At 47.3% G+C, this 15,574-nt stretch overlaps 1 long non-coding RNA gene across 1 annotated transcript; it reads right to left on the reverse strand.

Annotated features, from left to right (window-relative positions):
• Positions 1-1,944: 1,944 nt before the first annotated feature.
• Positions 1,945-4,209, reverse strand: LOC136351869 (uncharacterized). The gene is made up of 2 exons (XR_010735121.1): positions 3,742-4,209; positions 1,945-2,308 (listed from the first exon to the last, which is right to left on the reverse strand). It is a non-coding gene; the product is annotated as an uncharacterized lncRNA (long non-coding RNA).
• Between the last annotated feature and the right edge of the window lie 11,365 nt (positions 4,210-15,574).

Raw genomic sequence — 15,574 nt, forward strand, 5'->3', positions numbered from 1 at the left:
AAATAACATGCGAAGTAAATCAAGGGAATAAAATTTCGTTAGTAATAAATTGTCGAGGGGTGACCCTCTCTAGCGGGAGGCTGTGAGGCCCCTCTTTGAGAGTTCGGCCGGGGGCAGTGGGTGAGATTCGAGGATTTGGTGAGTGAAACTGTGTGTGATCTTGATCTCGGAGGCTCCTCCAAGACGATGAGACAAAAGAGGTTTATACAGGTTCGGGCCGCTATGAACCGTAATACCCTACTCCTGTGTGTATAATTCTTCTATGCTTAGAAAGTCCCTGAATCCCTAGTGTGCAAGCTAGGGTTAGACAAGCATTGGCTCAGGGATCCTCAGTCCGATCCACCTTCCTTGTTAGGCATGGTCCTCATTTTATACTCTAAGGGGATACCACATGTGCTGCGAATGCTACCTAGGAAGAAGGGAAAATATTCTCTATATTAATTACATGTCTTGTGCCTTAGCCCAGAAGCTATCTGCACATCGGCTGCTGCGCGGGGCCCATCAAATCATGCAGGGCGCCCTTGTCATTCGCCATTTAATGGATGAGGACTACCGAGTTCTCGTTCACACCAGAAAATGGGAACCCGGGTCAGTTCAGAGTGGTTGGACCAGCTCTGACCGGGGTAAGAGGCTGTGAAGCCCCTCATCATTATGATGGGATGGGACAGAGCACGCCGCTCGGCGCCTGACACAGTGACAGGGCAGGGGTACACAGTCGCCGTCCCATCGGTCATTCAACCGGTCACAGACCGGTCAGATACGCAGCACGCCGCATTTAATGCGGCATGGCGCGGTTGCATAGACCGCTTTAAATGCAGTTAGGTGGGTGTTAGGCGCGGCCACCTAACCCTGTACACGTAGGCTGATACATGGAGGGGGTCAGGGCAGCTCGACTCCAAGTGAGGGCGGCCTCCTCCCTCTAGCTTGGAGGGGGCAGCCGCCGCGCCACCCCGGGCTCGACCCCCCTCGGGGGGAGCCACGTAGGTTTGGGGGCGGCCCAACGCCAAGCTGGGAGGGGGCAGCCGCCGCAAAACCCCGGGCTCGACCCCCCTCGGGGAGAGCCACGTGAGTTTGAGGGCGGCCTCCTCCCTCTAGCTGGGAGGGGGTAGCCGCCGCGCCACCCCGGGCTCGACCCCCCTCGGGAGGAGCCACGTGGGTTTGGGGGCGGCCCGACCCCAAGCTGGGAAGGGGCAGCCGCTGCAACCCCCGGGCTCGACCCCCCTCGGGGAGAGCCACGTGGGTTTGAGGGCGGCCTCCTCCCTCTAGCTGTGTGGGGGTAGCCACTGCTCCACCCCAGGCTTGATCCCCCCTCGCGGAGAGCCACGTGGGTTTGAGGGCGGCCTCCTCCCTCTAGACGTGATACCCCCGGGCCCATATCACCAACATAAACTATGACATGGAATATTTTTGTTAAATTCTCCATGCGCCCTAAAATGCTCTGAAGAACTGGTGCAGGATTTTTAGAGCTCAAAAACTAGCTTTAAAAATACAAAGATTATTTTATCAATCCTATCTTACTATATAGTTGGTACCCACTAAGGGTTATTAACTCCTATAAAACAAGACATGCAAGAAGCCACATCATCAATAATTTTAAGCTATTGGATCATATTAGTATAAAGATAATAACCATTGGATCAATAAGCTACTTATTCATCCAATTAAATCCTTTATTAGTTATTCCATTCACCTCCCTATATATGCTCCACCTCATAGTCACACGTAGCACTGATATATATTTTGTGCATAACACCATGTTTTCCAAAATACTACTCAAATTACTGTTTAATATGTGATTATTGTTTAATATATGTGTTTTGTTTTATTATGCACGATAAGATAGCATATAATTATTAGGTATCGTTACCTGAATCCATTTTCAAAAAAAAAAAACTTGAGTACAGTAGATAGATGCAAATTGTCTAACTACAACGATACCCATATTGCACATGAAAATAATATTTATATATTATAACAACACACAATGACGCTTGGAAAAATAAAGCATGAATTGTATTGTGATAAGTGATAACATAAGACATATATAAATCCACATTACCATATATTTTTTGTATATACGTAAAGTCACACCTAACTATTTAAAACTATGATTATGATTTTGCTTGACGATAAAACTACAAAACCTGCGGCAAAGGAGTGGACTGCCAACTAGTTATTTAGAAAGGAAAGTAATTAAAATCCACTTCGTTGTTTCGTCTAGAAGTTGGCCCATCTCCCTTCCGCTCTGCCTCCTGACCATGGCCCACTTTGCTCATTCCCTTCGCTTCCTTTCCTATTCCCTGTGCAACTGAAAGCCTCACCCCGTTTATATATTGTAATTCGAATTTTGAAACTATGGTCTAGATGTCTAGATGTCTGAAGTTTCTATACATGAGCTTTGAGTGGAAATCTCATTCTCATAACCAACCAAACAAATTATCTTTCAACCAACCAACCAACCAAATAAATTCTCTTTCAAATCATATCTCCCGTCCAGTCAGCTAAACAAAACCTTATTACGCTAAATCAATACAAGCAACCAAACAACTGCAAGGTATCCCTTTAACCAAAAGAAACTTAAGCTAAATTAGAGAGATGAGCTAGGCTAGGGGATGCGAGCAACCAAAGGTTGTTTTACGCTAAATGTTGTTTTGCGATATGCGTTACATGCTATCATGCTACTGTTGTAATTTGTTTACTTTTTCTCCTGAGCAAGTACTTCGTTTCTAAGAGTTAGCGGTTGGACCACTCAAATCGAATTCTCAGCTACGATTGTTGGTTGATTTTATCGGCTAATGCCGGTTAGTTAGGATAAGGTTAAAATCCCACCGGTTTTCCTATCCTAACAAGAAACAAACTAAGAGATAAATCTGTTTTGTGTGAACGGTACACAATAGACTCGAATTTCAGATTGAGATAAACCCCCGAGCCCCACCAGTGTTGCTATATAAAAAGAAAGAGAAGGAGGGAGGCTGAGTGACGACTGAACTCTCTCCAACCCTAAACCCTAAATCAATCGCCCGATCGATTAGACACTGGAAGGGGTTCATGAGGTACCTCACAACAGAAGAAACAAAGGAGAAGAAAGAAGAAAAAGCAATGCTTCATCTCTGGTCAGTGATCAATTAGTTTCCGCATAAGCAAGAGGTGATCATGTTTAGGCTAAGACTCAATTAATTAATTGGATTAAATTCCAACATTGTGGTATCAGAGCCTAATCTTAGCCTTCTTGATCCCATCATCCCTAAGTGAAGCCATTATGCCAATTAAACCCTAATTGCTATTTGGCATGATGCAATTTTGAGTTAATTAGATTAGATTAATCCTTTTGCCTTGGTTGGATAAGCTAAGCTATGTTATACTAGTGGTTTTGGCCAACAGTAGAAGAAGCAAAATCATTGAAGAGTTTAATTTCGTTGTTTTTTATGAGAAGAAGAGGATTGGGATAAACGAGATTGAAATTTCCAATTCACACACTAAGATTTCCTAGACCGATGCTAAGGTTTCGGCTAGCACTCAGCAAACAAGAAAGGGGATAAACTAGATTGAAATTCCCTACTATTAAGCAAAAGGGAATAAACAAGATTGAAATTTCCCCAATAAGCCGGAGCAAATCGGCCTAAAATCCCCAAAATTCGAAGAACCCTATTTTCGGTTCTAAGAACCCTAAGATCAAAGCCCAAAAGCCCGAATTAAATCCAAATTAAACTCAAGATTAGGGTTTTGAGTTCGGGAATTTACTGGATCGTTGAAGCTCTAAGCCACCGGAGATGCCACACGACATTAGCACCGCCGTACGGGCTTTGCCGGGAAGAAGGCATCGCCGTCGTCGCCGCACGGGCTACTCCTTCGCCCGCGTGTGCCACGGCGCGCCCTCGCCATCTCTCCATCACGGTCATCCTGGTTGACCTCCATGTGCGCGCCGCCTTGGAGTCCCCTCCTTACCGTCCCTCGCCGGGGACGGGAAGCACCGGCTTGGCAGCTGCCTTCGGGCTCCGCCGCCTCGCTAGACCGCCAACGCCATGGCACGGCTTGGCGCCCTTCTCGGGTGCCCCCCCCCAGCCGGCGCAAATGGAAGCCGCTCGGCGCTTGTCGTCGCACGCGTGCTACACCTCGCTGGAACGCTGTCGCCGCCATGATCGCCGCCGATTCCACTCGCTCGCTCGCCGGGAGATTGGATCGGGGGAGAGAAGGGGAGAAATGGGGATTAGGGTTAGGGTTTGACCCGTTCTGCGTTTTCAATGGCGAAGGCGAAATCTTGGCCGTCCGTTTGATCGGACGGCCGTCCTCGCTCCCGTGTCGGACCATCGCCTTCATGGGCTGCGCCGATCTGGGCCGCGTCCGCCTAAGCGCCGCGCGCGCACATAAATGGGCCGGTCCGTTTTGGGTCGACTTTTCGATAAGAGTGGGCCTTTATTTTAATTTATTAAGCCCGCGAATTTAATTTCTCAGAATTTATTTAGCCCATTTTTATAGGCCGGCTTAGGAAGTGATGGGCCGCATTATTAATTTTAATCCCGCATTTATTTTTTTTATTTCCAGAAATTCATTTATGAGCTTTCATAGCCTTTTAAATTGCTGGAAAATTATGACCAATTATTTGGTCACTCAAAAAGAAATTAATGATATGATATTATATTTGACCAACGTTAATATGATTTCATGTCAATATTTATTAAGATTATTATTTCCAATTTTTATCCCTTAGTTATTTTCTACCAAATGGTGATATAATTAAGGAATTAATTTTAAGATTATTCATAATTATTTATGACCAATGGTGCTTTGACTATGAAATTCTAAGTTTATTTTGCATATGATTGATTAAACTATGGTAAACTAATTATATGCATTCAGCAATTCTTATTATTTAAGATCAGTTGCAATACTGAGTAAATTATTTCTAGATAAATGGAACCAACGGGAAGTTTATCTAGAAAGAAAGATGATTTCATTAAGATTGTTATTTCCTTAATTATTTTCTGCCCAACGGTGATGTAATTAAGGGAAGAAATCTAAGTATTGTCAATCATTATTTTAATTTTCTCTGTCATTTTGGCCTTAATGGTGATATGACTTAGAATTTTATTTATGCCATTAGTGCATTAATTCCTTTTATCACTTCTACCTTACAGTGATGTGATCGAGGATCCAATCTATCAGTAATCTTAATTACTTTACCATATATGCCCAACGGTGATATGGCTAACGATTTTAATTTTAATTCTATGGCATCACTAATGGCATAATTTCCTATATCATTTCTACCATATGGTGATTTGATTTGGGATTTTAAATTATTTACTTTATCACTTCTACCTTTTGGTGATGTGACTTAAGACATTAATGTTTGCTCCCTAATCATTTCTGCCCAACGGTGACTTAATTTTGGATTATAAGTAATTTCATTTATTGATTCCTTTGTTTTGTCTCTGCCCAACGGTGATACAAAGCGAAATAAAGATTAAGTTATTATTGTGTAAGTTAATGTACTATTGTACATAATTTGCACAAGCAACCACAATAATAGTGCCACTTAATTTTATTTATCAGTTAAAGTCTATGGAATTATTATTTTTATTATTCCTCATTGACTTAACTGAGCCTAAGGCCTATTTGAGTATGACTTAGCATTAACAAAGGATTCCTTGTGGCTCCCGCAGCTAATGTCACTAATTTTGTCCTAAACTCAAGAGGCATCTTTAGCCTGGGAGAAGGCCTATATAATGCTATGTTTCGCATGTCACTCATAAATATTGAGATTATCATCCCTGTTAGTGTTAGGGGAGAATTTTGAGCATGACATTGCGAAACCGTATCTTGCAAATGTTGAGATGAACTTTAGAAGTTTGTCAAAACTAATGCTTAATACAATTTTAGTGCCTATGCACATTTGCCGCCATAATTTAAAAGGTAGCACAAAAAAAATCACATGGCGTGCAAACTTAGTGAGATGGACATCGCACATTTCTTATGCGCCACTTGTCCATTTCATATGATTCTTCTCCCATTAGACTACGGTCATTTTCAGAGTTGTAATACTAAGACAAAGTGGACCATAATTGACTTGGTTCATCATTCCGCAAATCAATAAGAAATATAGAAGACTAAGAGGCAAACTAAGTAAGATCCTATTAATCTTTTCATTTGATGGCAAAGATGAAGCTTTACTATGGGGTTGTAGCAACTCCAAATTTAATAATAATAAAGCTCACTTTCCTCGCAAGGGGATATAAAATTGCCTCTATGTCCTATCTATGCTACTCTTGAAATTTTCTTGTGTAAGTTCTTTGCAAGAAATAGGGACATACTTAATGTCCTGATTCAATAAAGTAGAAGATTAAGGGCATTATTTTTGGGTTGAATCATTATGAGGCGTTGTCGAAATTATGGCCTTTTTTTACTGCCACATTTATAGGGGAGAATATACGTCTCATTAAGGTCGAGACACTTCACCCTTAGAAATTTCTGACATCTATCATTAATTAGATGATAATTCGCTAAGTAAAGCTAAGTGATTCAAGTTCATAAGGTATTATGCTTCCATTACATAAATAATAAAATCAGTGGGAGCTCATCAAGAGCTCTAATAAGATCAGCAAGAATTATTCCACCTCATTTATGACTCATAGCTCCATTATGTGGACGCTAGAATTTTGTATCTCTTAATTTGTGACTTGCACAATTAAGTATACATAACATAACTTGAGGGTTTTGTTATGGAAATACAAGTCACATATAGGGTACATATAGGGTACAGACTTAAGAAATCCATTTGTGGACTTAATCAAACATTGATGATGTTTTAAATTCCGCTGCTGCGCCATTAGTGAACTAAGCTTAAATAAGAATGAGGAGAATAATTATTCTATAATGATGGAAGTAAGACGTCATTGAAATTGTGTCATTGTCGCTTGTGTTACATACCTAGGGGAGTTTGGAACGTCTCATGAGATAGAGATATTCTTTCCCTTAGATTTTAAGGGCGTTGTTTAGCTTTAAGTGAAAATTTCATGAAGTTAAGAGATTAGCCAACAAATGATTTTTTATGGCTATGTGTACCCATAAGCGACCTTCGATTTCCTTTAAGAAATTTAAGACACTAATGATGAAGTTATGAGATCGGGTTATGGTGGTAAACACTAAATAAAGCTTGTTCACCTTATAAGACAATAAAAATAAGCGTTCGTCCAAATGGTTTTCGAACCATGTAAGAATAAATTGAGATGGATGAGCAAAATAAGACATTAAAGTGTTCATCTAAATGGTTTTCGAACCATATAAGGATAATTGAGATTTATGAATAAAATAAAGAAATTAGTATAAGTTTCTAAATGAGTCAAAATAGTGGGCCATTTAAGTGGGTTAATGAAATTAAGCCTGACTCTGATGGAAATTTCGAACAATCCAAGTGAGGTGGACAGCTGCATGAAAATTAAAGGTGGGAATTTCATTCACCGGTACTCTATACTAATGACATTTTATTGTCAAGCAATGCATATTGCTGTTAGAAACTGAGGAAATTTTTCCATGAATTATTTTGGTCTGAAGGAGTACTGGGCTTATATCAGTTAGTCATACATTGACAGAAAGAAATAATTTGAGAGAATTCAGTTAAAGTTAGTCAAGCTGAAATTAAGTTATAAAGATAATCATTTATGATTCAGTTGGCAGTATTTAATTAAATCCAGACTAGACCACTGGTATTCAGAATGTTTCGCATTATTTGCAAGACAATCTGAAGTAACATGCTCATATTTCTAAAGTCCAATGATCTCAGAAGTTTAGAGACATTTGGACACTTATTTTGTGAGATGTGTGGATATTTATAAAGATTATTCAGATCAAGCTATATCCACACATAGGGGAGCAATAACCATGGAAAAGCTCCAAAATAATCTCTTACTGCATAGTTGACGATGCAGTTAGATTTTAAAGCATGTTATGATTAATCATAGTTCCTAGAACTAAGAGTGGTAAATAGCGCTCATAAAACACTCAAAAGGTGTAAACCACTCAATTATACTGTGTTATAAGTTGTGCACTAATTGAACACAGTTTTCTATTCTGGTAGCAACATGTTATGTGTTTCTGCCTAACAGATTGATATAGTTATGAAAGATATGTCCCAGGATCGAATTATTATTAAGATAAGCTTTTGCTCATGGATCCATACTCTAAAGGCTCATAAAGTTAAGATTAATTAAGATATGTTCTGGCCAGTACATGCATAAATAAGAGCCTCACTAAGTTAATTGGATGAGGGGGACTTAGTTTTTCAATGAACACCCACTAAGTTAAGCTTGAGTTTATTTGGGTACTATAGTGAACTATAGGTCTTATTGGTCTTATTGTCTCGGTGACGCATAATGTTGTTGAAGACACATTGCCTTGGGGAGCTATTTTATTTGGTAAACTCGTCAGTTAGTCTCAAAATAAAGGGGAGAATGTTGGTTGATTTTATCGGCTAATGCCGGTTAGTTAGGATAAGGTTAAAATCCCACCGGTTTTCCTATCATAACAAGAAACAAACTAAGAGATAAATCTGTTTTGTGTGATCGGTACAAAATAGACTCGAATTTCAGATTGAGACAAACCCCCGAGCCCCACCAGTGTCGCTATATAAAAAGAAAGAGAAGGAGGGAGGCTGAGTGACGACTCAACTCTCTCCAACCCTAAACCCTAAATCAATCGGCCGATCGATTGGACACTGGAACGGGTTCGTGAGGTATCTCACAACAAAAGAAACAAAGGAGAAGAAAGAAGAAAAGCAATGCTTCATCTCAGGTAGAGGAGGCCGGATTGGCACAAGAGGCGCGTCCGGTGGAGGAGGCCGGCTTGGCGCGAGAGGCGCGGCCGGCAGTGGAGGAGGCGACCTAGGTGTGAGGAGGAGCTGTCGGTGGATGTGGCGCGTCTTCGGCGCACGAAGGCTGGCCGACGGGGCACGCCGGTGAAGGGGTCCCATATGTCGGCAGATCTTGTGTGGTGGTGGAGCATCGGTGCGTCAGTCGTGGATTCGCTTGTGGTGAGCAGCGGGTCGTGCTGTCTCACCCCTCAAGGGTGTTTGCCGGGTGAAAGCCTAGTCTTGGCTCCTTTGAGTCCCAACGGACGGCGGCGGCGGTTTTTCTGTCGCTTCTCTTCTTGAAGATGTCGTTCTGGCATCCCCTAGGGGGCGATCTCGTCTGTGTCCCTTTGTTGGTCTAGTGGCGATCGGTCACGCTTAGCGGCGGTCGATCCGGTGCTAGCCTTCTCCTGGGTTTGTGTGTTGGCGATGTCGGTGTGTGGGTGGTGGTTTTTTTTTCTTTTTCCTGGTTACGACCCTGCAGGTTGTAATCTTGTAATTTTTTTCCTGCTCTATCAATAGAACTTCGCACCGTCTCGTGCAAGTCGTTCAAAAAAAAATCTCAGGACAGTGATCAATTAGTTTCCGCATAAGCAAGAGGTGATCATGTTTAGGCTAAGACTCAATTAATTAATTGGATTAAATTCCAACAACGATGACTCGAGAGTAATTGTCTTCAAGTAGATCCTCTATGCCATTAAGCTTTAGGCTACTTATTAGGCCATAGTGTCATCGCTCCTGGTGTGCTCCATGTTCACTAAGTAACATGATATTGAGAGGCAGAGGCGGATCAGGATATTTCATGAGCATAGGCAAGCTAGCCTCAGGCCAAATGATGAAAAACAAATGTGCGTAAAATCATTCAAATCTAATCCATATAGGATCCAAAAATTTTAACAGGAGCCAAGAATAAGCACGTCTGCATATCCAAAATTCCAAATCTAATCCAATCACTTGTTTCAGTTGATTAAAATTTAAAATGACATAGTTTAAACAGTAGACTGATTAACAATCCAACTTCAAGTTCTTACTACTTCTCTGGCCGAGCTTTTTCCTTGTCCCCTGCTCCTGCTGGTCTGCCATTTGCTTCACCTACGATGCTACGACTGCAAGTCTGCAACCTGTGTGAAGCAGGCAAGCAGCCAACCAACTGAACTAGATAATCTAAGTGCCTAATCGCCGGTGCCTCCGACTCCGAGCTTTCCGGCCACGCCGACGTGATTGCAATCTGCTCAAGCTGAAGCCCGCGACACGTACAGCAACCCCAGAGTTGTTGAGTTTTTGAAATTGGGAGCGTCGCTGGCGCCTGGCGCCGCGTTGGAAAAATAAGTGCTCGCGGCTCGTGAGAAACGAAGCGTCCCATGGTTTGCCAAAATTGGCCACAGGAACCTAAACAGTCTCCACGTCTCGTGGGCTTGGCGCTAAATACGTGAGCCTCATTCACTCATTGCCCGAGGGAATAAGTCAACCTTTGGTCCCTCGATTTGTTGCCGAGTCTGAAATTCATCACTAAACCATAAAACCGGATATGACACATCCCCAACTTACAAAACCAGTGCAAATAAGGCCCCAAAGCAGATTGGGTGACGGTTTTGGCTGACGTGGCGCCTACGTGGCTGGTTTCTCATTAAAAAATCTATGTTGAGATGCAGTGCATTGAGAGAGGGATGACTGCTAGTTGGTTTTCTTGGATAAATGATGATCCTTGGAGAAAGACGTTGTCGTCATCCGGCAAGGGCAAGAGGAGGGGGAGTAAGGTCCTGAGGGACGATTGCGGAGGCAGGTTTGACGTGAGCGAGACGCACGGCGCTGATGACCTGCTCGGAGAGCTCCTCGTAGGTGTTGGCCTGTATTAGGAACGCCATGTCCACCACCAACGTTGTCACCACCCCAAACACCAACCCCAGCACCCCGTTCGCCACCGCCGACGACCAGCAACGTCCACATCCACCTCCAGGTATCCCGCTCCATGCACGTAGCTGCAATCCACCGCCTTACCCAGCAAGCATGGCGTGCTCCCTACGTACACTCAGTCTCACTATCCATGATCCCTGTGTTGGCAAAACTCAGGATCACACTACACATGAATCACTGGAAATCGACAATGCTTAACGATGAACAGTTGAAGAGAAATACACACGCGAGGAGTTTTGTGCCGCCAAACTTGCGCAGCTTTTCTGTGTATTTCATCACCATTTATACAAAGCAAAAACGAGATCATGTAATTGTGTAGATCGTGTCTCCGACTCTGTGCACTCCCACAAACTCTATTTGCGCATGTGCCATCCCACACGGCGAAGAACGTGAGCGTACAACTCGCTACACTACACCTCATCGTGAACACGCACGATTCCGGCTTTACAGGACGCAGCTCGATCCTTAACAACCAACCCTCAAAAAACGGAAATAAAACAAACTCTAACAAACACCTTGCATGCAACGAACAGTGCACGGTGTGGTGCGGAAGAAGCAGAGCTCCATAAACAGAGCTCCATAGCGCCAACTTATATCATCAAGTCTAACATTCTCCCCCTAAGCTTGGCGCCTTGGACTGACCTCAACGACGCCGATACGAGCTCGCAATTCTTGAAAACGAACCCGCCCGAGTGCCTTGGTCAGAATGTCAGCAACCTCCCCATCGGTGCCAATGAACTCAACCTGAGCTCTCCCGTCCTCCACGCACTCATGGATGAAGTGGTAGCGCGTGGCGATGTGCTTACTCCGGTTATGAAACACTGGATTTTTGCTGAGGGCGATCGCCGATTTATTGTCGACGAGGAGCTTGAAGCTTTGTGGCTCCTCCTGCTCAATTTCTGCCAGCAACTGCGCCAGCCAGATCCCCTGACACGCCGCCGTCGTCGCCGCTATGTACTCCGCCTCACAAGACGAGAGCACGACAACCTTTTGCTTGATGGACTGCCAACTGACTGGGTTGGCACCCAGGAAGAAGACGACCCTGCTGGTGCTTTTGCGAGTATCCACATCGCCCGCCATGTCTGCGTCACAGTATCCGACAGGCTCGGGCGGCGTCTCCATCCTCTTGTAGTAGCAGCCGTAATCAACCGTGCCGGCGACATAACGCAGGATGCGTTTCACCGCCGTGTCGTGCTCGGTGGTTGGAGCTTCCATGAAGCGGCTCACGTAGCCAACAGAGAACGCGAGGTCCGGCCGCGTGTGAACCAAATACCGCAGACAGCCGACGATGCTACGGTACTGGGTGGCATCCACCAGCGCCGCTGTGCTCGTCTTGGTCAACTTGAGACGAGGCTCCATCGGTGTTGAACAGGAATTACATTCCTGCATTCTGGCTCGCTCCAGTATGTGTTGCGCATACGATTTCTGCGACAGATGAATGCCGTCCGCCACCTGTTCGACCTCGATCCCCAAGTAAAACGAGAGGGGACCAAGATCACTCATCTTGAACAAGGACATCATCTCCGCTTTGAAGCGGTCGATCTCCATCGCCACGTTGCCGGTGATGATCAGGTCATCAACGTACACGCCAACGAGCAGTCGGCTGTCACCACTGCCGCGCCCGTAGACTGCGTGCTCGCAGTCATTTCGCCGGAAGCCCAGCGATAACATGCTCGCGTCCAGCTTCGCGTTCCACGCGCGCGGAGCCTGCCGAAGACCGTACAAGGCCTTGTCCAGGTGCAGCACTTGATGTTCGCGTCCGTCCACAACAAACCTGGGAGGCTGCTTGACGTAGACCTCCTCGGTGAGCTCTCCATTGAGGAACGCCGACTTGACGTCCATGTGGTGGACAGGCCAGCCTGCCTGCGCCGCTCGAGTGAGCAGCATCCTCACCGACTCCAGCCGTGCGACCGAAGCGAACACCTCATCAAAGTCCACCCCCGGCTGCTGCACGTATCCCTTCGCCACAAGACGAGCCTTGTGCTTGGTGATCATGCCATGCGCGTCCTTCTTGATCTTGTAGACCCATTTGAGTCCGTTGGCGCGGTGGCCGGGTGGCAAGTCGACGAGGCGCCAGGTCTTGTTGTCCTCGATGGAGGAGATCTCCTCCAGCATGGCGTGCCGCCACTCTTGGTGATGCTCGGCCTCGCCGAAGGTGGCAGGTTCCTCCGCCGCTAGCAGGTAAAGCTCGCCGTCCGCCAGGTCCCTTGCAGCTAGACCCGGCGTGTATGCCTCCCCCAAAATCCCATCGATGGAGCGGTACCGAGGCGAGCAGTCGTTGGCGTCGGCGTCGAGATTGTCGTCGCCGTCCTGTGGTGGGCTAACGAAGCCCGGGGACCCCGCATTGAGCAATGACGTGGGCGAGGGCGTCGGTGGCATCGCGCTGGGTGTAGCCGCGCCATGTCCCGGGCTGGCCGCCGTGGTCGTGGGCGCGGGTGACTCCTCACGAGCCGTCTCCTGAGTGACAACGTACTCAACAGTAAAGTCAGACGGTGGAGGAGGGCTCATTATACCAGCAGTAGCGTCCCAGTCCCATCCGGCGCCCTCATCAAACACCACATCACGTGATACGTGAACACGCCCGGACTTTGGGTCAAACACCTTGTAGGCCTTGGAGCCATCAACATAGCCGAGGAAGACCATGGGCTTGCCGCGGTCCTGGAGCTTGGTGATGTGCGGCCGAACATCCTTGACGTACGCGAGACACCCAAACGTGCGTAGGTGCCCGACAGCCGGCTTCCGCCCAAACCAAGCTTCATATGGAATCTTGTTGTCATGGCATTTGGTCAGCGCGCGATTGAGCAAGAACACAGCCGTAGTGACTGCCTCCCCCCAATAGCACGCCGGCACTGACTTGGCCTTGAGAAGACTCTGCACCATCACCAGAATCATCTGGTTGCGGCGCTCAACCACCCCGTTTTGCTGGGGGGAATACGGCGCGGTGAGCTGTCGCTTGATGCCGCTCTTGGCGCAGTGCGCGGCGAACTCGGCGGAGGTGAACTCGCCCCCGTTATCGGTACGGAGGAGCTTGAGACGGCACCTGGACTCAGCCTCGCTGCAGGCTTGAAAGCGCTTGATAGCCGCAGCCGCCTCCCCCTTGTTCTGAAGAAGAGTGAGCCACATATTGCGGCTTGCATCGTCGACCAGTAGCAGAAAGTGTTTCTTGCCGCCGGGCGTCGCAGGCGAGATGGGACCGCAGAGATCGCCATGAACGAGCTCCAAGCGGTCTTCCACCCGGAACAGAGACCGCCCAGGGAACAGCGAACGTCGTTGCTTGGAGACAACGCAGCAGTCACACAACTGCTCGACTTGGTCGATCGGTGGAAGACCGCGAACCATGTCCTGTCGAGCGAGCTGCCGGAGCGCGTCAAAGTGGAGGTGGCCGAAGTGGGCATGCCAGAGCCATGCAGCCTCCTGCGTGCGCGCCGAGAGGCATACCGACCGAGCGACGGTGATCTTGATTAGGTACAGCCGATTGCGTGTACGCCGCACGTGAGCAAGGAGCTGCCGCACGGCGTCACGGATCGTGCAAACGCCATGGAAGATGCAGACGTCGCAGCCGTTTTCATCCAGCTGCCCGAGACTAATGAGGTTCGCGTTGACTTTGGGGATGTAGTACACCCCTGTGAGCGCCCGGTGTTCACCATTCCTACACTCAAAGATGATTTTACCTTGGCCCTCAATGGCGACCACCGAGCCGTCGCCAAAACGGACCTTGCCGCACACCGCCGTGTCGGGCTCGGCGAAGACGTCACGAACACCAGTCATGTGGTTAGTCGCGCCGGTGTCGAGATGCCAAACACCAGCGTCTACATGTTCCTCGCGGTGCAGGTGCGCGAAGACCTTGGGCTCAAGAAGGTCGAGCGGTTCAGTTGATGGTGGGGACGGCGACGGAGGTGGCGCCAACTCAATGGCATGAGCCATCAGCAACGCTGGCTCATCATCCTCCTCTTCACCATGGGCGACATGCGCCGCGACTTGTTTCTTGGGCTGGCGACAGTCTTTCGCCTAGTGACCGAGATGGCCACAGTTCTTGCACTTGTCATGCCCTTGATCGCGCGTGTCGTGCACGCCACGCTCGCCATCCGCAGCGGCCTCCGATTTCTTCCGGCCACCGCGGCGTCGTCGGTTGTTGCCCGCCTTCTTGCTCGACGATCCCTCGCTGGACTGCCGTTCCTTGGCGCGAGCGATCCACTGTTCTTCAGTGAGATACAGTTTGCCGCCCTCATCGCCGGACTTCTTCTTGGGGCGGTGCTCCTTGGCGTTCCTCAGATGCCCCGTCAGCTCCTCCAGTGACAGGGTATCGAGATCGAGCAAAGTCTCGATGGACAAGGCGATCTGTTCAAGATGTTCAGGAACAACATGGAGAAATTTTTCACAGACCTTTGATTCCTCGAGCTGGATCCCGAGCACGGCAAGGTTGTTGATGAGCCCACTCAGCCGGACGGAGAACTCCTCCATGGACTCCCCTTCCTTGAACTCGATCGCGTTGAACTGCTTGCGCAGCTCGTGCTCTTTCGACTTGCGGACGCGGTCGACGCCGACGCGCATCGTCTTGATGGCATCCCAGGCGTCTTTCGCCGTCTCCTTGACAGCGAGCACCGGCAGCAGGTTAGCGGGGACCGCCTTAAGGACGGCCTCCAATGCCATCCTGTCCTCCTGGAAGTCGACATCACCCGTCTCGACAGCTTCCCAGAGGCCGCGCGCCTGGAGCATCACCCTCATCAAGAGGGACCAATCGCTGTAGTTCGTCTTCGTGATGATCGGATAGTTGGCTGAGCCCCCCACCTCCTTGACCACGCGCCTGAGCAGAACCAT

Source organism: Oryza sativa, chromosome 9 (assembly GCF_034140825.1).
Source record: "Oryza sativa Japonica Group chromosome 9, ASM3414082v1".
Classification (NCBI taxonomy): domain Eukaryota; kingdom Viridiplantae; phylum Streptophyta; class Magnoliopsida; order Poales; family Poaceae; genus Oryza; species Oryza sativa.